The sequence below is a fragment of the Scyliorhinus canicula genome, chromosome 7, assembly GCF_902713615.1.
Source record: "Scyliorhinus canicula chromosome 7, sScyCan1.1, whole genome shotgun sequence".
In the NCBI taxonomy this organism is placed as follows: domain Eukaryota; kingdom Metazoa; phylum Chordata; class Chondrichthyes; order Carcharhiniformes; family Scyliorhinidae; genus Scyliorhinus; species Scyliorhinus canicula.
The window spans coordinates 39,031,762-39,057,472 of NC_052152.1; the positions used below are offsets into that span (position 1 = coordinate 39,031,762).

Below are 25,711 nucleotides of genomic sequence, written 5' to 3' on the forward strand. Positions count from 1 at the left end.
GATGGGGGAGGTGTCCAAGTGGGCAGGGTTTGTGAAGGGACAGAGGATGGGGGGGGGGGGGGGGGGGGTGTCCAAGTGGGCAGGGTGTGTGAAGGGACAGAGGATGGGGGAGGTATCCCAGTGGGCAGGGTGTGTGAAGGGACAGAGGATGGGGGAGGTGTCCCAGTGGGCAGGGTGTGAAGGGACAGAGGATGGGGGAGGTATCCCAGTGGGCAGGGTGTGTGAAGGGACAGAGGATGGGGGAGGTGTCCCAGTGGGCAGGGTGTGTGAAGGGACAGAGGATGGGGAGGTGTCCCAGTGGGCAGGGTGTGTGAAGGGACAGAGGATGAGGGAGGTGTCCAAGTGGGCAGGGTTTGTGAAGGGACAGAGGATGGGGGAGGTATCCCAGTGGGCAGGGTGTGTGAAGGGACAGAGGATGGGGGAGGTGTCCCAGTGGGCAGGGTGTGAAGGGACAGAGGATGGGGGAGGTATCCCAGTGGGCAGGGTGTGTGAAGGGACAGAGGATGGGGGAGGTGTCCCAGTGGGCAGGGTGTGTGAAGGGACAGAGGATGGGGAGGTGTCCCAGTGGGCAGGGTGTGTGAAGGGACAGAGGATGGGGGAGGTGTCCAAGTGGGCAGGGTGTGTGAAGGGACAGAGGATGGGGGAGGTGTCCAAGTGGGCAGGGTGTGTGAAGGGACAGAGGATGGGGGGGGGTGTCCCAGTGGGCAGGGTGTGTGAAGGGACAGAGGATGGGGGACGGGGGGTGTTTGTCATGCAGGGTTGTCTCACTTGTTGCAGCTCCGCCAACCTCGCATTGCGCAATCTCCCGGGTGGCAGATCTGCCAACAAGGTCCAGTGCCCTCTGCTCAAACGTGGTGAGGGGCCGCAGGATGGGCGAACCCCCTCCTGTCTTGTTCCGCTCACGGGTGTTGTGAGCGGTCTTGTCCTGTTGGGGGAGGGGGCATAGGTAGATTATTACAATACGGCAGGTATCAGCAGTCCGTTCAGATACTGGTACAGTTTGGGGGTCAAGTTGTAATAAGATGATTGCATCTCTCCACGGGGGCCAGAGCGCTGGGTCTGTGACAGCTTTGTGAACCACCCTCAACTCATTCTGCCACAATCCCCCTCCACCCCCCTAATGAGTCAACCAATTTCAATCCTTTTGAACTAATTTTTGGTCGTGAGGTAAGAGGACCACTTAAATTGATTAAGGAAAAATTGGTGAGTGAGAAATCGGAACTAACATTAGAACATAGAACATTACAGCGCAGTACGGGCCCTTCGGCCCTCGATGTTGCGCCGACCTGTGAAACCATCTGAAGCCTATTTGACCTACACTATTCCATTTTCATCCATATGTCTATCCAGTGACCACTTAAATGCCTTTAAAGTTGACGGGTCTACTACTGTTGCAGGCAGGGCGTTCCACACCCCTACTACTCTCTGAGTAAAGAAACTGCCTCTGACATCTGTCCTATATCTACCACCCCTCAATTTAAAGCTATGTCCCCTCGTGTTGGTCATCACCATCCGAGGAAAAAGACTCTCACTGTCCACCCTATCTAACCCTCTGACTATCTTATACGTCTCTATTAAGTCACCTCTCAACCTTCTCCTCTCTAACGAAAACAACTTCAAGTCCCTGAGCCTTTCCTCGTAAGACCTTCCCTCCATACCAGGCAACATCCTAGTAAATCTCCTCTGATCCTTTTCCAAAGCTTCCACATCCTTCCTATAATGTGGTGACCAGAACTGCACGCAGTACTCCAGGTGCAGCCGCACCAGAGTTATATACAGCTCCGAAACTCAATCCCCCTGCTGATAAAGGCTAGCACACCATATGCCTTCTTAACAGCCCTATTAACCTGGGTGGCAACTTTCAGGGATTTATGTACCTGGATGCCGAGATCTCTCTGTTCATCCACACTACCAAGAATCTTGCCATTAGCCCAGTACTCTGCATTCCTGTTACTCCTTCCAAAGTGAACCACCTCACACTTTTCCGCATTAAACTCCATCTGCCACCACTCAGCCCAGCTCTACAGCTTATCTATGTCCCTCTGTATCCTATAACATCCTTCAGCACTATCCACAACTCCACCGACCTTCGTGTCATCTGCAAATTTACTAACCCATCCTTCTACACCCTCTTTCAGGTCATTTATAAAAATGACAAACAGCAGTGGCCCCAAAACAGATCCTTGCGGTACACCACTAGTAACTGAACTCCAGGGCGAACATTTGCCATCAACCACCACCCTCTGTCTTCTTTCAGCTAGCCAATTACTGATCTAAACCGCTAAATCACCTTCAATCCCATACTTCCTTATTTTCTGCAATAGCCTACCGTGGGGAACCTTATCAAACGCCTTACTGAAATCCATATACACCACATCAACCTCTTTACCCTCATCCACCTGTTTGGTCACCTTCTCAAAAAACTCAATAAGGTTTGTGAGGCATGACCTACCCTTCACAAAACCGTGTTGACTATCGCTAATCAACTTGTTCTTTTCAAGATGATTATAAACCCTATCTCTTATAACCTTTTCCAACATTTTACCCACAACCGAAGTAAGGCTCACATGTCTATAATTACCAGGGTTGTCTCTACTCCCCTTCTTGAACAAGGGGACAACATTTGCTATCCTCCAGTCTTCTGGCACTATTCCTGTCGACAAAGATGACATAAAGATCAAGGACAAAGGCTCTGCAATCTCCTCCCTGGCTTCCCAGAGAATCCTAGGATAAATCCCATCTGGCCCAGGGGACTTATCTATTTTAACATTTTCCAAAATTGCTAACACCTCCTCCTTTTGAACCCCAATTCCATCTAGCCTGGTCGACTGAACCTGAGTATTCTCCTCGACAACATTGTCTTTCTCCAGTGTAAACACTGATGAAAAATATCCATTTAACGCTTCCCCTATCTCCTCTGATTCCACACACAACTTTCCACTACTATCCTTGATTGGCCCTAATCTTACTCTAGTCATTCTTTTGTTCTTGATATACCTATAGAAAGCCAACATTGTTGGATTACGTGTCAAATTTTAGGGAATGGTTAAATAGAGCAGGTGAATTGGCTAGACAACATTTGAAAGTTGCACAACATGTGATGAAACATATAGCAGACAAGAAATCTAAAGTTCGTAGTTTTGCCAGTGGAGATAAAGTTTAAATATTGTTACCAGTGGTAGGTGAACCTTTAAAAGCTAGGTTTTGTGGACCTTATCAGATTGAAAGGAAATTAAGTGAGGTTAATTATGTGGTAAACACACCAGATGGAAGAAAGACTCACCGAGTGTGTCATGTAAATATGCTTAAAAGGTACTTTGAAAGGGAAGGAGAGAAAAAGGAGGTTTTAATGATTCTAACTCAAAGTGACAAACCAAATCCAGATGACATGGAATTTGACATACCTCAAATTAAATTGGAAAATGAGGATGTTCTTAAAAATTGGGATAAATTGTTGAGTTACCTTCCAGAGGAAAAACGAACTGACCTGAAAGAGTTATTGATATCACGTGGGCAAGTTTGTAGAAATAAATTGGGACGTACTAAAATGGCTATACGTGATGTAGATGTGGGAAAGGCTGTTCCAATCAAACACATCCATGCAGACTTAACCCTTTAAAATTGGCACAGGTTAACAAAGAGATTGAGAGTATGCTTAAAAATGGGATAATTGAAGTGGGTTGCGGTAATTGGAGCTCACCCATAGTAATGGTACCTAAACCAGACAGTACCTAATGGTTGTGTGTGGACTATGGAAAGGTGAATGCAGTTACAAGAACGGACTCTTATCCTATCCCATGTTTGGAGGATTGCCTTGAGAAAGTGGGACAATCTGCTTTTATTTCCAAACTGGATTTACTTAAAGGTTACTGCCAGGTACCTTTATCTGAAAGGGTGAAGGGAATTTCAGCTTTTGTGACTCCAGATGGTATATACCAATTCAAAGTTATGCCATTTGGCATGAAAAATGCCCCAGCCACATTTCAACGGTTAACAAACAAAGTTGTTTCAGGATTACCCAATTGTGCAGTATACATTGACGATCTGGTAATTTTCAGCCAGACATGGACAGAACATTTAAAACATCTGATGGAGTTATTTGATCGACTTCAGGAGGCGGGTTTGGTGAAACCAACAATTGATTCCAGCGGGGTGGAGTAGAAGTATACAGAAGGATGATGTTTCAAGAGTCCCAATCAAGTTACAGGTTCAGTCGGTCCGGAGCCTTGATCTGCCGTTGGGAGCGACGCAGTGGTGGTGGCGATTCCAGTGTCGGTCTGGTCCTCGGTGACTCCGGTAGCCTGCCAAAATCCTCTTCATCCTCGGGCGTTGGTAGGGGAAGGACGGATTGTCCTGGAGGGGTTGTGGCTGGGTGCACCAAGGAAGGGGAGGATGGCTCCGGGCCGGAAGGGTGTGTGTGCGTGGAACCTGCTGGTGCCAGGTCCCTGAGGGAGACAGTATCTTGGAGGCTGTCGGGGTACGCTACATAGGCATACTGGGGGTTGGCGTGGAGTAACTGTTCCCATTCAACCAACGGGTCTGCCATGTGGAGTTGTACGTGCTTACGGAGGAGTACGGGTCCTGGAGCTGCGAGTCAAGTCGGGAGCAACACCACGGATGTGGACTTCCTGGGGAAGGCAAAGAGACGTTCATGAGGTGTGTCATTAGTCACAGTGCATAGGAGCGACCGAATGGAGTGCAGTGCGTCCTCTCCACCTGCCCGTTTCCCCGGGGGTTATAGCTGCCTGTCCTGCTCGAGGTGTAGCCATCTGGGATGGCCACTTCCAGAATACAAAATGGATGCTCGCAAAGACTGTAGGGAACTGTGGACAATGTTAGGAAAACAAGCAGGCACAGAGCCTGTATGCATATTGGGAAAGCAGCTCCCAGACAGAATCAAAACTGTAGGTCAATTGACATATTGATGGCCCATCTCCGGGAACAAAGGAAAGACACTCAAGCAACCGATACTGCTCCAGACATCCCGGAGTCAGTTCCCCAAACCGAAAGCGTAAACAAAGCAAGGCCAACGACCACCAAGGACACGCCCAGCCATCAGGGCCCCCACCCGTTGTTGGTCAAGATCAATACCAGTGATCAAGAAGCGGTTGTAGCGCTAACAATTATACTCAAAGCCGAGAGACTAGTACAATAGAGGCTTTATTGTTGTACGATGCTGTCCCTCCATCTGCAACTGTAGACTAAAGGTCTGAGTGACTCACACGCATATTTATACACAAGCGTCCTGTGGGCGGAGCTAGCCGGCAGGGGCTTCCCGGAGGAACCTGTATTACAGGTACAGGCATACATCCCCCTACTGCAAGTACACATCACTACAGTGGTTATATCACCACAGCGGCACAATTAATTGGGGCCAAGTTTAAGGCCTGCCCAAATACACGCAAAGCCCCTCCGGGTATAAAAAGAAACACCAAGAGAGAGCCTACAAAGCCTTTTGCTGCAACTTTGTTTGATCTGTTCTGCAGCCTGCTTGTCCATAAAATCAGACCACGTTTCCCAGCATCCCTTGCTGGACACCATTTCAGGTGGCCACACCATCAACCCTTGATATTCAATGGCATTATCATCGCTGAATCCCCCACTAATAACATCTTGGGGGTTACCATTGACCAGAAACGGAATTGGACCAGCCATATAAGTACTGTTGCTATGAGAGCAGGTCAGAAGCTGGGAAGTTCGATTCCTGGCTTGGGTCAATGCCTGTGTGGAGTCTGCACGTTCTCCCCGTGTCTGCATGGGTTTCCTCCGGGTGCTCCGGTTTCCTCCCACAAGTCCCGAAAGACTTGTTAGGTAATTTGGACATTCTGAATTCTCCCTCAGTGTACCCGAACAGGCGTTGGAGTGTGGCGACTTGGGGATTATCACAGTAACTTCATTATAGTGTTAATGTAAGCTTACTTGTGACAATAATAAAGATTATTATTAAGTCAGGAGTGCAGTAGAATACTCTCCAGTTGCCTGGGTCATTGCAGGTCCAGCACTCAAGAAACTCAACAACTTCAAGACAAAGCAGCTCGCTTGATTGGCACCCCATTCACCGCTTTCAACATCCACTCCCTCCAACACTGACACATGGGCAGCAATTTGTCTCATACACCAGATGCACTGCAGTCAAGTCACCGTCGACAGTACCATCCAATCCACGGCCTCTGCCGCCGAGAAGGATAAGGGTAGCAGTTGCATGGGAACACCACCACCTGCAAGTTCCTTGCAAGCCACTCTCCATCCTCACCACTCACCAAGCCACTTCCAAGCCACTCCACCATACCTGCACCACATGGACTGTAATGGTTCAATAATGCAGCTCACCACCATCTTCTCAAGGGCAATTATGGATGGGCAATCAATACTGGCTGAGCCAGTGATGCTGACATACCATAAAAGAATTAAAAAGATATGCATTCAGCGCAATGAATGTTGGTCCTGCTAATGACATTCACACAAGATCAGATAGATTATATAATCTCTCCTCATAAATGTGACATATCGAGCCCAGGTTAAATATTAACCACTTGTACCAAAGGTAGCATATCTTTTATTCACGTTTTGTGCCTATATGCAAAGCTCCAGCTGTGGTCTAACTTTTTCTTAATTTTATTTGTTTCGGGGTATCGTTGAGAAACAGGAAGTGATCTGACAGATTGGTAACACTGGTGAACTGTGAGCTTCAAGTATGGACCAATGAGTAAGAAAGGGAAATGTGTATTCCTGGTCTGTATTCTGTTTCCTTTACTGCCTGGTGATACTGTTGGCTTTGCTGGTGATGGGAATCTGAGTCTTCGTCACATAAAGGTAAAATAATAAAACAACTTATTCATAAGAAATTGAAAAGTTAAACTGTTATTCATGTTTGAGCCTTTGACAGTAAATGTTGACAAGTGATGCGACTAAAGGTTACTCCAGATAAGAGCGAGTGGGCCGGATTCTCGTGCCTCAGTGTTGACATTGAGGCAGGATTTTATTTTTTTTAAATCATTTTTATTAAAGTTTTCACAAAATATCAACAACAAAAATATAAAGTACAAAATGTAAAAAATGTCAAAGAAGCTCAGTAACAGAAATCACCCGCCCAAACACATAGCAAATATATACACCCAGACAAATCCTCCAATAAATAGAAACAAGACTGAAATAAAAACCTCTCCCCCCCCACTTCCGGGTTGCTGCTGCCACTGATCGTTGTCTACCGTTCTGCCAGGAAGTCTAGGACCGGTTGCTACCGCTTGAAAAACCCCTGTACCGACCCCCTCAAAGCAAATTTCACCCTTTCCAATTTTGATAAACCCCGCCATGTCATCGATCCAGGCCTCAACGTTTGGGGGCCTCGCATCCCTCCACTGAAGAAGAATCCTCCGCCGTGCTAATAGGGACGCAAAGGCCAGCATACCGGCCTCTTTCGCCTCCTGCACTCCCGGCTCCTCTGCAACCCCAAATATTGCGAACCCCCAGCCCGGTTTGACCCTGGACCCTACCACCCTCGACACCGTCCTCACTACGCCCTTCCAAAATTTCTTCAGTGCTGGGCATGCCCAGAACATATGGGTGTGATTTGCTGGGCTCCCTGAGCACCTAACTCACCTGTCCTCACCCCCAAAAAAACGGCTCATCCTTGTCCCGGTCATGTGTGCCCTATGCAACACCTTGAACTGTATGAGGCTGAGACTCGCACACGAAGAGGAAGAGTTGACTCTCCCTAGGGCATCTGCCCAAGTCCCCTGCTCGATCACCTCCCCCAGCTCCTCCTCCCACTTACCTTTCAGCTCCTCCACCGAGACCTCCTCCTCCTCCTGCATCACCTGGTATATTGCCGAAATCTGTCCAACCCACACCCCCGAGAGCACCCTCTCCTGTACCGTGCATGGCGGCAGCAGCGGAAATCCCACCACTTGCCACCTAACAAACGCCCTTACCTGCAGATACCTAAAGGCGTTTCCCGGGGGGAGCCCCAACCTCTCCTCCAGCTCACCCAGGCTCGCGAACTTCCCATCCACGAATAGGTCCCCCAACCTCCTTATCCCTGCCCTGTGCCACCCCGAAAGCCCTCCACCTATCCTCCCCGGGACAAACCGGTGGTTTCCCCGTATCGGGGTCCACATTGAGGCCCCCAACTCCCCCCCCCGAGCCGCCTCCACTGCCCCCAGACTTTCAGGGTAGCCACCACCACCGGGCTCGTGGTATACCTCGTTGGAGGGAGCGGCAGCGGCGCCGTTTCCAGCGCCTCCAGACACGTACCCTCACAAGACGCTGTTTCCAGCCTCTTCCATGCCGCCCCCTCCCCCTCCAGCATCCACTTGCGCACCATCGCCACATTAGCGGCCCAGTAATATCCACAGAGATTGGGCAGCGCCAGCCCCCCCTCCCTGCTCCGCTCCAGGAATACTCTTCTCACCCTCGAGTCCCACGCGCCCATACAAACCCCGTTATGCTCCTATTGACCCGTCTAAAAAAGGCCTTCGGGATAAGAATGGGGAGGCACTGGAACAGAAACAAAAACCTCGGGAGCACCGTCATCTTCACTGACTGCACCCTACCCACCAAGGACAGCGGTAGCGCATCCCACCTCTTGAACTCCTCCTCCATCTGCTCCACCAGCCTCGAGAAATTAAGTCTATGCAGGGCCCCCCCGCTCCTGGCCACCTCGACCCCCAAATATCTAAAGCTCCTCTCCGCCCTTTTTAGTGGGAGCTCACCAATCCCCCTCTCCTGGTCTCCTGGGTGAACCACGAACAACTCGCTCTTGCCCATGTTGAGCTTATACCCTGAAATCTCCCCGAACTCCCTGCGGATCCTCATTACCTCCGGCATCTCCCCCACTGGGTCCGCGACATAAAGTAGCAGGTCGTCCGCATAGAGCAATACCCTGTGCTCCTCCCCGCCCCGCACCAGCCCCCTCCAGTTCCTCGATTCCCTCAGTGCCATAGCCAGGGGTTCAATCACCAGTGCGAAGAGCAGAGGGGACAGGGGAGACCCCTGCCTCGTCCCGCGATACAGCCAAAAGTACTCAGACCTCCTCTTGCTCGTGGCCACACTCGCCACCGGGGCCTCATACAACAACCTGACCCACCTGATGAACCCCTCCCCAAACCCGAACCTCTTCAGCACCTCCCACAAGTACCCCCACTCTACCCGATCAAAGGCCTTCTCAGCATCCATCGCCGCCACTATCTCCACCTCCCCCTCACTTGCCGGCATCATAATCACGTTCAGGAGCCTCCGCACATTCGCATTCAATTGCCTCCCCTTCAATTCTCCTCAATTCTCGAAGCTAAGACCTTCGCCAGCACCTTAGCATCCACATTTAACTGCGAAATCGGCCTGTAAGACCTACACTGCAGGGGGTCCTTGTCCCGCTTCAGGATCAAGGAAATAAGTGCCCTGGACATCCTCGGGGACAAAGCCCCACCCTCCCTTGCCTCATTGAAGGTCCTAACCAACAACGGGCCCAGCAAATCCACATACTTTTTGTAAAATTCGGCCGGGAAACCATCCGGCCCTGGTGCCTTCCCCCCCTGCATACTCCTTATCCCTTTGGTCAGCTCCTCCAGCTCAATCGGAGCCCCCAGGCCCACCACCAGTCCCTCCTCCACCTTCGGGAACCTCAGTTGGTCCAGAGAGCGGCCCATTCCTCCCTCCTCCAGTAGGGGCTCGGACCGATGCAGATCATCATAAAAGTCCTTGAAGACCCCACTAATGTTGATGAAACCATCAATTCACGAGACACGTGCTTTAAGATATGAACAGTGGTTTTAATCTACTTACAACAGAGCCAGCCTGTTCCGCGTTGAACTCTCGATGAACTGAACGACTGGCTCTGAGCATTGGTATTTATACAGCAGTCCAGGGGGAGGAGTCGTGGGCGGAGCCAAAGGTGGAGCCCTGTAAAAACTCCTAAGCATTCCCAGCGCTACTCCCCCTAGTGGTCGGGCAATGCAACTGCGCTTACAAATGCATGGTCTCATGTATATATAATACAGTGTGAATTACGGAGTTACATTCACCACAGATGTCAACCCCACTTCGCGCCACACTCCCCCTCCTGTGCTTACCTCCCCCAATCTCCCTAGCTGCGTCCCGCTTCCGAAGCTGATGCGCCAGCATCCGGCTTGCCTTTTCCCCATACTCAAAGATCGCCCCCTGGGCCTTCCTCCACTGCGCCTCCGCCTTCCTGGTGGTCAACAGGTCGAATTCGGCCTGGAGGCTACGCCTCTCCCTCAAAAGTCCCTCCTCCGGCTCCTCCGCGCACCTCCTGTCCACCCTCACCATCTCCCCCACCAGCCTCTCCCTCTCCCTCTGCTCTCTCCTCTCCTTATGGGCCTTAATGGAGATCAGCTCTCCCCTAACCACTGCCTTCAGCACCTCACAGACTGTCCCCACTCGAACCTCCCCGTTGTCGTTAGCCTCCAGGTATCTCTCTATGCTGCCGCAAACCTGCTCGCTCACCACCTCATCTGCCAACAGTCCCACATCCAAGGACCACAGCGGGCGCTGGTCTCTCTCCTCCCCCAGCTCCAAGTCTACCCAATGCGGGGCGTGATTTGAAATGGCTAACGCTGTGTACACGGTATCCTCTAACCTCGTGATCAGCGCCTGACTCATAACGAAGAAATCGATCCGGGAATAGGCCTTATGAACATGTGAGAAGAATGAGAATTCCCTAGCCCTCGGCCTTGCAAATCTCCAAGGATCTACCCCACCCATCTGGTCCATAAACCCCCTCAGTACTCTAGCCGCCGCCGGCTTCCTGCCCGTCCTGGATCTGGAGCGATCCAGTGTCGGATCCAACACCGTGTTGATGTCTCCCCCCATTATTAGGCCCCCCACTTCCATGTCCGGGATTCGGCCTATCATGCACCGCATAAAACCCACATTGTCCCAGTTCGGGGCGTAAACATTAACCAGCACCACCCTCTCCCCTTGCAACTTACCACTTACCATTACGTATCTACCGCCATTATCTGCCACAATGCTCGGCGCCTCGAACGAAACCCTCTTTCCCACCAGAATCGCCACCCCCAGATTTTTTGCATCTAGCCCTGAATGGAACACCTGGCCTACCCACCCCTTCCTCAATCTAACCTGGTCCGCCACCTTCAGGTGTGTCTCCAGGAGCATGACCACATCCGCCTTCAGCCCCTTCAGGTGCGCAAACACCCGGGCCCGCTTAATCGGCCCGTTCAGTCCCCTTACGTTCCAGGTTATCAGCCGGACCAGGGGGCTGCCCGCCCCCCTCCCCCGCCGACTAGCCATAACCCCTCCACGGCCAGCCACGCGCCCACACCCCACACTCGGCCTGTTCCCCACGGCGGCAGACCCCCATCCCGACCCCCTCTAGCGCTTGACCATACCAGCAGCAACCCGGTTCCCCGCCTCCCCCAGCTAGGACCCCTCCGAGTTGCGTTGCTCTCCCCATTGCACTCCCGCAAGTCAGCCGACTCATGCTGACCCCAGCCATTCCCGCCTCTCTTTCGACTCCTCCTCTTGTGGGACGTCCCCTCCCCCTCCGTTACCCACCCACAGGGTCCCCACCTCCCCCTTCATCCCAAGCGCGAGAAAAAGCCCGCGCTTCCCTGCTCTGGCCCCGCCCCTTCCAGCCTTCAGTCCGAGAAAAGAGCCCACGCTTTCCACCTGCCCGGTCCCGCCTCCTCTGGCGCAGCTCCTATTCACAGTCCCAGTCCTGTCACCCCCATCTCGGGCTTTCCCCTCCCCCGCGGGGGCCCCATCCCCCCTACCAACCCTCCACCCCCCACTTCATTTATTTGCCTCCCTTCACTAACCCACCCGACGGATCTAACCAAATCAGTGCCCAACTCACCCCAACTAAATCACGAAAAAACAAGAAAAAACAAGAACAGAGAACGTACAAAAAGAATCCCCACTCGAAGTGTAACACAACCTCAGCAATTCCCGACCATCCCAATGCACGGCCCTCATCCCGACCCTCAGTTTGTGTCCAACATCTCGGCCTGAACAAAGGTCCACGCCTCCTCCGGGGACTCAAAATAATGATACCGGTCCTTGTAGGTCACCCACAGACACGCCGGCTGCAACATGCCGAACTTCACCCCCTTTCTGTGCAGCACCGCCTTCGCCTGGTTGTACCCGGCCCGCTTCTTCGCCACCTCCGCACTCCAGCCCTGATAAATTCGAACCTCCGCATTCTCCCACCTGCTGCTCTGCTCTCTCTTGCCCCACATGAGAACACACTCCTGACCAGCGAATCGGTGAAACTGAGCCAGCACCGCCCACGGCGGCTCATTAGCCTTGGGCCTCCTCGCCAGCACTCTATGGGCCCCTTCCAGCTCCAGTGGCCCCTGAAAGGACCCCGCTCCCATCAGCGAGTTTAACATAGTGACCACATAGGCCCCCACGTCCGACCCCTCCAGCCCCTCCGGGAGGCCCATGATCCGCAGATTCTTCCGCCTCGACCGATTCTCCATCTCCTCGAACCGCTCCTGCTATTTCTTGTGGAGCGCCTCGTGCGCCTCCACCTTTACTCCTAGGCCCAAGATCTTGTCTTCGTGCTCCGAGACCTTCTGACGGATCTTGCGGATCACCACCCCTTGGGCCGCCTGGGCCTCCAGCAACTTATCAATGGAAGCCTTCATCGGCTCCTGCAGGTCCGCTTTGAGCTCCCTGAAGCAGCGCTGGGGAGCCTCCTGCTGCTCCTCCACCCACTGCATCCACGCCGCTTGGTCTCCACCTGCCGCCATCTTGCTTTTCTTCCCTCGCATTTTCTTTGGCTTCACCACCACTTTTTTAGTCGCCCCGCTCCTGGTCCAAGCCATACACCATCGGGGGAATGCTGCAAACTGCCTCCCACACCGGGAAATGTTGAAAAATTGCCATTGGGGGCCCTGAAAAGAGCCCAAAAGTCCATTCTAAGTGGGAGCTGCCGAACGTGCGACTTAGCTCTGCATAGCCGCAACCGGAAGTCCGACATTGAGGCAGGATTAGTGGACGACTATGACAGCAAACTTGGCGCCGCACCTGGACTAATTCACCGACCGTCAAGGGGCTAGCACCGGCGCCACGTGGAACACAATCCATTCCAATGAGAAACGGTGCTGGATTCGGGATTTACACTCAGGAGGCTGACAAGCTGCAGCAGCAGATACATACTCCACTCCCCACACACACCATCCCAGCCAACAAGATGGCAGCAAGGAGAACAGCATCCAGTTTCATGGACACTGAACTGGAGACCCTGTTAGACACCCTGGAGGAGAGGCAGGCGACCCTGTACCCTGGGGTGTGAAGGAGGCTCCCAGTCACTGGCGTTTGCTGTGCCTGGGGGCAGGTGGCAGAGGCGGTCAGCGTTGTTGGCAACCCCGAGGGAACCGGCCAGCAGTGGCGAAATAAACTGCATGACCTCCTCAGGGCGGCCAGGGTGAGTGGGCAGCACTCTGCCCCTCCGACCAACCTCCATCCCACACACCCACAACCCCCGCACCAGGAGGGCAGCCGAACCCCCACCCTGCAACACATGCCGGCACCATAACAGCCGTCATGACCAGGTGCCCTGGGTACTGAAGCCACCAGTCACCCACCCCCTGGGCTGGATGCATCAGACTGTCTCACACTGTGCATTTTCTGTTCCAACCCCCCGCCCCCTCATAATCTCATAATAAACGTGAGAGGGAGAAGACCAGAGGGGGAACCACTGGAACTGTGGCCTTTCACCGCAATGGAACAGAGGGCACTGGACATGGTCACTGGTCCCGGAGAAAGGGCATTTGCCGAGGCAGAAGTCGGCATCTAGCGAGGAAGTGAGACGCCGCTGCGTTGTCGTTACCCATGTCACCCCACCCATCACCACTCCTCCACCCACCACTGCACCCACCACCACACCAACACCTCCCCCCACACAACACTCCACCACTACCACCCTCACACCCCCTGTCCACCAGCATCCCGCACCCTGCTCCCCACATCCCCCTTCCCCCAAACACCTCCATCACCCCCCCCCCCCCCACCACAACCCCCACCCCATGGTCCAATCATGCATCCTGTCTTGTGTCTTGCAGGTGCTCCTGGTAATATTGTGAGCCCTTCTGGTTTCCCCCGTCCCCGGCTCAACCACAACCAGTGGTGAGCACCGACGACGAGGACACTGACAGCGACAGGAGCCCTCGACTCGCATCCCATCACACCCTGTAGCTTGAGTCCGGGAAAGACCCCGATGTTCCCTCAGAGCTGTTTCCAGCACCTTCCACCATCCCAGATCGACTCACCACAGTTGGGCACTTTAGTGAAGAGGCTCCCAGGACACTATCTGGTGCGCACCACACACATGCAATGGTACAACAGTTGGAGGTAGGAACCCTCGAGGGGGCAGTTGGTCAGAGGGCAGGCCAAGCCCAGGTATTGGCCGTCGTCCAGATGGATTTCAGCCTCCTGGATCGGACGGTCCCATTGATTGCGGAGATCCAGTCTCAGAGCCAGGGACTACATAAGGGATTGTTGGCAAGTATCCAATGCCTGCGTGCAGGAGCAGGAGGTGGTTCCGACCATTCATGCCACCCAGGCCAACACTGCCTGGGTGGCGTCAGCGGTGGAGGTCTTGAGGGTGAGGTTTTCGTCCAAGGCTCAGGATGTACAGGGCCTGGGGCACTCTGTGGAGGTGGTGGCCGATGCCCAGAATGGGGCTGCCCTATCACAGGCAGCCTTGTACCTGGACATTGCAGCGATGCTCCAGAGCGTGGCCCAGTCACAGCTGAGAGCGTCGGTGGCAATGCCCAGGCGCTGGCTGGCATGGCACAGACACAGAGTCCCATGAAGTGGCCTAGGGGCCATCAGGCACCCCGAGGGAGGAGGAGGTGAAGGGGTCCCATGCCGGTGACTCCTGCAGGGGAGGTGCCTGAACACCGCAGGGCCTCGCAACCCCCCTCCTGTCCCTGGCGCATCACATGGGCAGCAGGAGAACTGGGCGGAACCATGCCAACTGGGACACCCAAGCAGCAGCTAAGCTCATCCAGGCCCGGTTGTCCCAGCAGACAGGCGCCAAAGGGGACCTAGGTCACAGGGCAGCGATCACAGCAGGCCGCCTCCACTCCTGATGTACCATCTGGGGATCCACCAAGACGTAACGTTAGGGCCATAAGGCTTAGTCAAAATCCTGGAAGTCTCTCCCGAATAGCACTGTGGGTGTACCGACACCACGTGGACCGCAGCCGTTCACAAGGAGAATTAGGATGGGCAACAAATGCTGGCCTAGCCAGAGAAGCCCATTTCCTGTAAAAAAGAATTCAAATAAAAATATTAAATAGAATAAATGAGCTGAATATTATTTAATTGAAGAAAGACTGCAGAAAGCTGCAGAGGGGTTTAGAGGTCCTTGCGTACAAATCACAAAGAGCTAGCATGCAAGTTCAGTTGGTAATAGGGAAGGCAAATGGAATGTTGGCCTTTATTCCAAAAGGAAGGGGAGCGGAGCAGTGGGGGGAGGGGGGGGGGGGCAGTGTGCATGACGCCTTCATCCTGGCACATTCGACGGTTCCTGGTCTCTTCGAGGCGCAGTCCCGGCTGGGGGAGGGGTGGGGGGGTTGTCTCCTGGGCGGTTTCCACTGTAGTTGTGGCTTGTGACACCAATCTGGAGGCTACAGACCGACCGGGAGACTCATTATAAGGAAACCCTGCCCTGACCTGGGGCCTGATTGAGCCGAGCTCCGGCTCTGGAGGGACCTTGCAGCAGAGGGGTGTCGTGTTGGAGAAGAAGGATGAATGTCAGTCCTAGCCTGATGAAGAGGATGCAGGGGAGGGGGAGGAGGGACAGGACATGAGACCCGAGCAGGAATGGGAGGCCGCACTGTTGCACGTTTTACTTGAGTGTAATTCGCGTTTATTGGAGTGTATTAACACGCCTCCGTTTAAAGGCCGTGTGCTTAACACTGCTAGGCTCTATGTATGTATTTTCAGCTCGGGAGTCACCAGTTGCCGTATCTAGACAACTCACAAATATTCCAAGGTCAGGTTCAAAGTAATAAAACGATACACCGATTAGTAAGTTCCAAACGATCAATATTTATTATACAAATATAATAAATACACATGCACACGCTAAGGGACTAAGCTACAACTAAACTAAGCGATCAGAATACTTAACTAAACAGGAACAGGCAAGGTCAGGGAGCGAGGCCTTCGTTCCGATCTTGGTCTGCAACCTTCAGAGAGTGTGCTGGTCGCTGGGGGTCTAGTGGGCCTGGTTCGCGTAGCGAGCGTCGTATTGTCACTTACGGTTCGGCGGCTGGTGCTCAACGGCTGGAGTCAGGATACAGGTCGAAGTTCTTGGTCAAAGCCGGAGCACGAAAACAACAGCTCAAGCCGGAGCACAAAACAGACAGGACCATGTGTGGGGTCTATCTTTTATAGGACCCCAATGTCCGTGCCTCTTTTGGGGCGGGCTTTACCTTCAGGTATCGATTGGACCGAATTTTAATCGATATCTTTTGAATTTCCCCCAATGTGAGGGTCTCTTCTTGATGGAGGGGGCGGTTTCTATAGTGGATACTTCTGGTGCCGCTCTGTCTGGACATCCACTTAAAGTATCTATTCAAACCTGAATGTTGCCATTGTGTGTGCCCAGATCTGGATTGCCTCATTAATATGCAAAGCGTTTTGCCATTAACACCTTTGGTTTGAGATCTTCCACCTGGCCAGAAACTAGTTTTGCTGCTTGCAAAATGCTAATCAGTCTTTGCAGACTGCTGTCTTGGCTAAACTGCTTTTCCCTGCAGTCTTAGCAATTCTCCATCTTGTCAGTCCAGTGTCCATTTTAGGTGGCTACAGTGGCTACAGCACAACATGTGAACCTGGGCCATCATGCACAGGACGCCCTAGTCGCCTCCGGGTTCACCAACTGGCAGGGGACGGACACCCCCCCCCCCCCAAATACGCAGCAACCCCCCCCCCCCCCCCCCCTGCCCCACATGCTTGAAATCCCCTTCGTGATTCCTTCCTGACCTATTACGGGATGCAGATCCTGGGTTGGCAGTATCAGCGAGTCTGGTCGATGGGTTGGAAGATGATGACAACCTGCACTGGGACAAGCTCTTGTGCTCTGTGTCGTTTTACAACATCCGACTCCTGCTCTTGGTAGCACTTACCACCGAGCACTCAGGTGATCGCTGCATGCTGGCCATTCCATCACACGGTCCCATCGAATCCCTGGGGTGGCAGTGGTGGGGAGATCTTGGGGTGCGGGCGGGTGTCTGTGGGGGTGGGACACCTAAGCGGAGAGCGCTGGTAGAAGCGCCATCCCCGGGCCAATCCCACCTACAATGCTCATCCAATCCCCCCCCCCCCCCTCTGTGGCCAGCCCAGACCAGCCCACCCCTTCACACCTTTCTGACAGAGCACCGAGGCAGGTAGCAACGTTGTGCACAAATGTTTAATGTAACAAATATATACAGTTTTGTGCCCCAAACTCCAATGCAATAGTATGCCCTGTACGCCCGCCAACATAACTGGCCTAATTTTCCAGCCTTGCCTGCTCTAACACTACCCCTAGGTGCAATAGGAGTGGAGGTGGGCCTGCTGTGAAATCTCGCACTGTGACCTGGGTCCCCTTGAGCACCCGACTTGTTGGCGACCGGGCCTGGATGGGCCCAGCTGCTGCCCGGTTGTCCCAGGTGGTAAGGTGCTGCTGCCGATGTGATGTGCCAGGGATGGTGGGGCGAGGGGGAGTCCATGGCACAGCGGTGTTCTGGCACCTCCCCTCTGGGAGTCACCAGCATCATCACCTCTTTCTCCCTTGTGGTGCCCCCGGGCTACTCCATGGGACGGGTGTTTGAGTGGGGCTAACCCTGAGGCTCCCTCTCCATCTGCCACTGCCACTTCTGAGGCCTGCTGCCGCCTCTTCCAGGATCTGAAGGCTCGCGGCCATGAAGCACAGGGCGTGGACCACCTCCGTCTGGGACTGCTCTACATCACCTGCAACTATGCCACGTCAGCCAGTGCCTGGGCAATGCCGCTGATGCACTCGGCTATAGTCCGCCGTGACTGGGCCACAGTCAGAAGTGGCGCCACAATGTCTAGGGGCTCTGGGACATGGCTGCCTGTGATAGAGTAGCCTGTCCTGGGCCTCGGCCTGAGCCTGTATAGAGTGCCCTATGCCTTTGACATCGTGACCCATGGTCGAAACCTTCGCCCCAATGCCTCTACCATGGACGCCACTCATGCGGTGTTGGCCTGGGTGGCACACATGGTCGGCACCACCCCCTGGACCCCTCCTGGGCAGCCTCTCTCCATCCGTGGTTGGCAGAATTCAGTTGGTGAAAACATGTCCTGTCAAATTGTCTATTTTTATTTCAGTGCTTCCCGTTTTTTTGCCAAAATCCTTTTTGAGGGAGTGGAGAGATTGATTTTGACATTTATTTGGGCGGGAAAAGCAGCTAGGATTCAGAGGATGGTATTCCAGAGGGATTGGCAGTCGGTGGCTTGGCATTGCCAAGTTTGATATATGACTATTGGGTGGTTAACACTGAGAGGGTGCTGGGATGATGGGGGTGATCCTAAGGCATTATGGGTATGGATGGAGTTGGGTTCATGTAGGAGGTTGGGGCTAAGGGTGTTGGTCACGGCTTTGTTAAACTTCTCTCAGGGGAAGTACTCAGGGAATCTGGTGGTGGCTTTCACATTGAAGATATGGAGAAAATTCCGACTGCATTTCAAATCAGGGACGGTATTGAAGTTAGTGCCGATTTGAGCAAACCACATATTCGAGCCGACGAGGCTGGACGCTAGGTTTAGGGAATGTGAGGAGAAGGGGGTGGCAGTGATGAAGGATTTGCTTTCGGAGCATGGATTTTCGAGCTTTGAGGGGTTGGTGGAGAAATTGGGACTTTGATGGGCGGTGTAAGGTCTACACTTTCCTGTTATTGCATATATTAAGCAACGCCGACCATGCAACTAACAATGCAAAATCTTGTCTACCCGTTTCGGGTGCAAAGTAATTTTATTTGGTATCTATTGGTCGATTATAAAATAAATCCTTGTTACAGAATTTACAAGGTTCTCAGTTTAGCCCTTGCCTGCAAAAGACTATTTTGAGAATCAAATTATCCTTAGTAACTTACAGATGACAGATGGGCAGCACGGTAGCATTGTGGATAGCACAATCGGTTCACAGCTCCAGGGTCCCAGGTTCGATTCCGGCTTGGGTCACTGTCTGTGCGGAGTCTGCACATCCTCCCCGTGTGTGCGTGGGTTTCCTCCGGGTGCTCCGGTTTCCTCCCACAGTCCAAAGATGTGCGGGTTAGGTGGATTGGCCATGATAAATTGCCCTTAGTGTCCAAAATTGCCCTTAGTGTTGGGTGGGGTTACTGAGTTATGGGGATAGGGTGGAGGTGTTGACCTTGGGTAGGGGGTAGGGTGCTCTTTCCAAGAGCCAGTGCAGACTCGATGAGCCGAATGGCCTCCTTCTGCACTGTAAATTCTATGTTCTAAATTCTATGACTTGAATTCAAAATACAATAAAAGTAAAGGTTTTTTTGCATGTGAAGCAAGACAACTGCGTAGGTTAAAATAGATCGTAGAATGTAGACTGCTAGATACTAGATAAAAGGTCGCTTCCAAGCAAAAGTGAAAGGATGATTCATGAATAGAGCTTTAGTCTGAAACCATAGCTTTCTTAAGGAATTGGTTATCAATCTAAATCAATCTATTCCTTGCCCCTGTAATGTGTTGATTGCTTTGAGTCAATTTCTAATGCTTTTGATTTGATCTTTGAGCTGCCAATCCATCATATGCAACATTTTTTCATCGAACCTTAAAGTTAACATTAAATGTTGCATCCATAAATTCCTCAGTAGGGCTTTATCTCATATTGGTATTTAATTTTTGTGCTTATTGTATGTTGGTATGTGTTTTATGTAGGACACGTAATATAATTTTTTCTTTCGGACAAAGGATGGACAAAGGGGCAGCACGGTAGCATGGTGGTTAGCATAAATGCTTCACAGCTCCAGGGTCCCAGGTTCGATTCCCGGCTGGGTCACTGTCTGTGTGGAGTCTGCATGTCCTCCCCGTGTGTGCGTGGGTTTCCTCCGGGTCCTCCGGTTTCCTCCCACAGTCCAAAGATGTGCGGGTTAGGTGGATTGGCCATGCTAAATTGCCTGTAGTGTCCTAATAGTAAGGTTAAGGGGGGGAGTTGTTGGGTTACGGGTATAGGGTGGATACGTGGGTTTGAGTAGGGTGATCATTGCTCGGCACAGCATCGAGGGCCGAAGGGCCTGTTCTATGCTGTACTGTTCTATGTTCTATGTTCTATATGAACTCTAATATCAACCTGACCTTCATTAGAAATGTTGCATTTGCTTAGCTCGTTGCAAGCTATTCCTTGCAAACAGATATCCATTTTGCAGAGGCAAACAATATTCATTTTGCACAGTCAAGATGGAATCCATTTTAAATGGTTTCTGATTGAGCTTTTTAAATCAATTATTAATTCAACTTATTAATTAACCCTCTTTCACCTAAAGAAATAGCTAGTTTCTTTCAGGCGTATGCATTTTGATATTTACAGGTGCGACTTTGCAAAGAAGATCTTTCCGACATTCCCTGTGGTGTCACCTGCCTCGTTGCTAAAGAGGGTTTTCTTCACTGTGGGGACGGAGGAGGGAGTAAAACCCCAGGGTTTTATGGGTGGCTTATCGCGGAGGAGGCAGTATCCTTGGAGGGGGTTAAGGCCAAGTGGGAGGAGGAGTTGAGGTTTGAGCTGGGGGAGGAGGTGTGGTGTGAGATTCTGCTTCGGTTGAACACATCATCATGTTCGAGGTTAGGGCTGATACAGTTGGAGGTAGTGCACAGGGCCCATTTGACCAAATGCAGGTTGAGTAGGCTATCTGCAGGTGGGAAGGATGAGTGTGAGTGTTGTGGGAGGGGCCTGTCTAACAATGTACACATGTTCATCTTGTGTCTTAAGTTCGTGGTGTTCTGGGTCTTGTTTGGCACCATGTCGCCGATTCTCCAAGTGGAATTGAAGGCTTGTACCCTCAGGCCATATTTGGGGTATTGGTCCTGCCGGAGCTGCTGACTGCGATAGGGGTTTCATAGTTTCATAGAATTTACAATGCAGAAAGAGGCCATTCAGCCCATCGAGTCTGCACCGGCGCTTGGAAAGAGCACCCTCCGTAAGTCCTCTTATGCACACGCCCTCACCCTATCCCCGTAACCCAGTAAATCACCTAATCTTATGGACTAAGGGGCAATTTATCATGGCAAATCCACCTAACCTGCACATCTTTGGACTGTGGGAGGAAACCGGAGCACCCAGAGGAAACCCACGCAGACTCAGGGAGAAAGTGCAAACTCCACACAGACAGTGACCCAAGGCCGGAATTGAACCTAGGACTCTGGAGCTGTGAGGCAGCAGTGTTAACCACTGATGTTCAGGCCTTGGTCTCACTAGTTGCTCGAAGGCAGTGCTGAGGGATTGGAGGTCAGCTTCTCCCCCCACTGCCTCGGTGTGGCTGGGGGATCTCATGGAGTTTATTTCCCTCGAGAAAGTTAAATACACGGTGATGGGGCACTTGAAAGGTTCTGCCAAAAATGGCAGCCATTTATTCTGTACTTTAAAAAGCTGGTCGCCCTCAGTTGTTAGGGAGTTGGTGGTTGGGAGGGGGGGGGAGAGCTGGTGGGATTTCTGTTCAGTTTTCTGCGGTCGGGTGCGGGAGAGTCTGTTATGACCTGCTATCATTTTTGTTATGTATAAAATTGAAAAAATTGAATAAAAATACTTTTAAAAAATAAAGGTGAGTGCGGGGTGAAACTTTCCTGGGGCAGGGTTCACCTCAGTAGATGACCATGTACACAGCCTCGAGATGGGGTGGATAAAGGTCCACATGGATCATGGTCCATCACATGTGAAGGACTCAGGGGGTAGTGTTGGAATGACCGCCACAATTATTGTATCCAGTGTTAGTGGGGAAGTTTGGAGAACAACAGGAGGGAGATCTACCTTCACACCGTGAGATTCCTGCTATATCTCTGGCACACAGATGATGAGGGAGGAAGCATGGAATTCCCTGTGTGAGAAATAGTGAAGAACCATCATCTTACTGTAGCACAGCAATGGCACTGCTATGATTGATCGTACCAGCGAATCTGCTTGGGTCTGAGGCAGTGTGGGGCTAAAGGGGTCCTTTCTGGGGGTGGCCTCTAACTTGTTGGTGGTACAAGAGTGACCAGGGGCCTGCTTGGTGAGAAAGGAGGAAGACCTCTTTGGAAAGAAAGCCACTGAAAGCCAATGGGATTCTCCGTCCCACTGCATCCATTTTCTGTTCCTGCACATCCCCACCGGCAGCAGGATTCTCCATCCCGGCAGCCGGCCAATGGGGTTTCCCATTGTGGGCACCCCCAAACCTTCAGAAAATGGGGAGGGGGTGGCGTGGTGGTATTGTCACTGGACTAGTAAACCAGAGACACAGAGTAATGCTTTGGGAATCCAGGTTCAAATCCCACCACTGCAGATGGTAACATTTAAATTCAATAAAAATCTGGAATTAACAGTCTAATGATGACCATGAAACCATTGTCATAAAAACCCATCTGGTTCACTAATGCCCTTTCGGGAAGGAAATCTTCCATCCTCACCGGCTCTGGCCTACATGTGACTCCAGACCACAGCAATTTGGTTGGCTCTTAACTGCCCCCTCAAGGGCAATAAAAAATGCAGGCACAGTGAGCGGCGCCCACATCCCATGAACGAATAAAAGAAAAACCGAAACCCAGATAAGGTTTTCCAAATACAACTTTTAAACATAGCTGTGTTCCAATTTTAAGAGCAAATTCAGTCCAGGATTTCTTTGTCTTGACTCCTGCGCAAACTGCTCGCAATTGCTTTAATTCTCGATTCCAAGACTCTATTAAGATGATTTCAGACATTTGATTTAGCTTTGAAGGCTGTTGTCCCACTTTATATCTAGTTACTGCAATTGTCTCTTTAACTCAGAACACTTTGTTTACTCTTCCTTGAATTCTTCTGAACTATACCTTGGTCTCTGTTCACTTAACGCCAGACTTCTTGGACAATCCTCTTCATTACTCTAGTTTCCTCAAAAAGAATCTTTATTAATAATAATAATAATAATAATAATAATAATAATAATCTGTATTAGTGTCACAAGTAAGCTCACAATAACACTGCAATGAAGTTACTGTGCAAATCCGCTAGTTGCGACACTATGGCGCCTGTTTGTGTACACAGAGGGAGAATTCAGAATGTCCAATTCACCTAACAAGCACATCTACTCGCTGGGCTTTAAATTTCCGGCATCTGCTTTTTTTAACCATTCCTCCATAGTATGTCTTTTCTTCTAGCAAGGCTGAGAGAGATATTCTTCTTTCGCCCTTTAAAACCATTTGCTTCTTGTAGAGCTGTTAGAGCAGCTTGCTCGCTCACTTTCTTTATCCAACTGCAATAAAATTAGCTAAACTGAAACTTAAAAGTTTCTCTGCCTTATAAGGTCCCAGTTGCTAAGCAACCACTGCTGGTTTATTTATTCTTCATGATGTAATTCTCTCTCAGCAGAATAGAAACGCAGTTGAAACTTAACCAACCCCTCACATACATATACCTTTGTCCAGCATGAATATGACTATAGGTTTTACCCTTCAAGGCCCAGAAATATTGAATTAAGCAGACTTAAAACTATACCTTATCCCGAATGTTTACCAATGCAATTCTAATTCCTTTAAAACTACCTTTGCTTTCCTGACTGTCTGAACATGACAGTCACTGCATCTCAAGAGTAACACCTCGGAACGTAGACTTTGTGAAAGCAGGTAGTAGTGAAGGAGGCACAGCTGCATCATATATAGCATTCCATCAATGAAGTCCATCATGTGTTTACCAAAATTGACATTAATAATGGAGCAAAGGACATTCATTCATTGACCGTGAACAACTGATTGGTCATTAGTATGCCACATCAGAGACTGGAGCAGCGAGTTAGGTTGCACCTTGTATCTCATTTACACATTAACCCACGCAGGTCTCCAGATGGTACATATCTGGGATTGTCTCTTGGTCACCTCGATGTGCACGCTAATGTTTCAGGGACAAGGCTTCATCAGCCACCATGCATGTCGGGCAGAAAAAACTATAATGCTTCACATTTGCCATATGCTTCATATTCCGAGCCCTTTAATCATTACTATCTTCAATATTTCATTTCAAAGAGAAGGCAAAATCTGGAATGGATCCATAGCTCAATGCTGCCTTTTTCAGTGGCCTGAGGTTGGTCAAGTGGATTAAATCAAGTGGCAGTCAGGAAAATTTAGGGGATACTGACCAGGGTATCATAAGATTTAGGTTATCTATGGAAAAGACAAAAAGCAAACCAGAGTAAAAATTATTAATCGGGGAAAGCCAATTTCAGTGGGGTGAAAACAGATCTGGCCCAGATAAATTACACAATCTCCCTGTGTCTGCGTGGGGTTTCCTCCGGGTGCTCCGGTTTCCTCCAACAGTCCAAAGATGTGCAGGTCATGTGGATTGGACATGCTTAGGTGCCCTTAGTGTCCAAAAAGATGAGCAGTTTAGATGGGGTTATGGGGATAGGGCAGGGCAGTGGGCCCAGGTAAGGTGCTGTTTTGGTGGGTCGGTGCAGACTCAATGGGCCGAATAGTTTCCTTCTGCACTGTAGGGATTCTATGGATTCCATATTGAAATCAAAGATTGATAGGGGACATGTTAATAGGACAATGGGCTACCTTAAAAGAAGAGACAGTGGAATTAAAGTGAGATGCAATTCGATGAGCGAGAATGGTAGGACAAAGAAAGACAGATTTTTAGATGACATGAGTGATACGGAGTAAGATGATATAGAAAAGGTTGGGCAGCACAGATGCACAAATGGATAGCACTATGGCTTCACAGCGCCAGGGTCTCAGGTTCGATTCACCTCTGGGTCACTATCTGTGCGGAGTCTGCACGTTCTCCCCGTGTCTGTGTGGGTTTCCTCCGGGTGCTCCGGTTTCCTCCCGCAATCCAAAGACGTGCAGTTTAGGTGGATTGGCCATGCCAAATTGCCCTTAGTGTCCAAAAAAAGGTTAGGAGGGGTTATTGGGTTTCGGGGATAGGGTGGAAGTGAGGGCTGAAGTGGGTCGGTGCAGACTCGATGGGCCGAATGGCCTCCTTCTGCACTGTATGTTCTATGTTCTATGACAAATGTCATAGTGGTAAAGTGAGAACCAGATTGAATGTAGAAAGTTCAAAGGGGAAGTGAAAAAGTGAATAGAGGCAAAACGTCAATATGAAAATAGACCGACGGCAAGCGTGAAAGGGAATCCATTAGTCTCTTAAAGATATGTTAAAGAGTAAAAGGACAGTGAGAACATGACTGGGCTCAATTGGGGAGAAAAAAAGGGGATTTATGCATGGAGGCTTGTTGACAAAAGAAGGCTATTCAGGTTGCCGAGTCTGTGTCGGCTCTCTTTAAGAAAAACTCAGCTAGTCCCACTCCCTGACCTTTCCCTTCAGTCCTGCTATTTCTTCCTATACAGAAGACTGTCCAATTCTCTTTTGAATGTCATACTTGAACCTGCCTTGACCACATTCTTTTTCAAATTCATTTACGGAAGCAGGTGTCACTGACTAAATCAGCATTTCATTGCCCTTCAGAAGGTGGTGACCTACCTTCTTGAACCGGTGCAGTACATGAGCTGTAGGTACACACACAGTGCTGTTAGG

At 51.0% G+C, this 25,711-nt stretch overlaps 1 protein-coding gene across 1 annotated transcript in view; it reads left to right on the forward strand.

Moving 5' to 3' along the window:
* The first annotated feature begins 6,710 nt into the window (after positions 1-6,710).
* The window catches only part of LOC119968887 (NXPE family member 3-like), a 79,454-nt gene continuing 60,453 nt past the window's right edge, over positions 6,711-25,711 (forward strand). The window contains exon 1 of the mRNA XM_038801824.1: positions 6,711-6,813. The gene's annotated coding sequence lies outside the window, so the exon portion shown is untranslated. The remainder of the gene's footprint in view (positions 6,814-25,711) is intronic.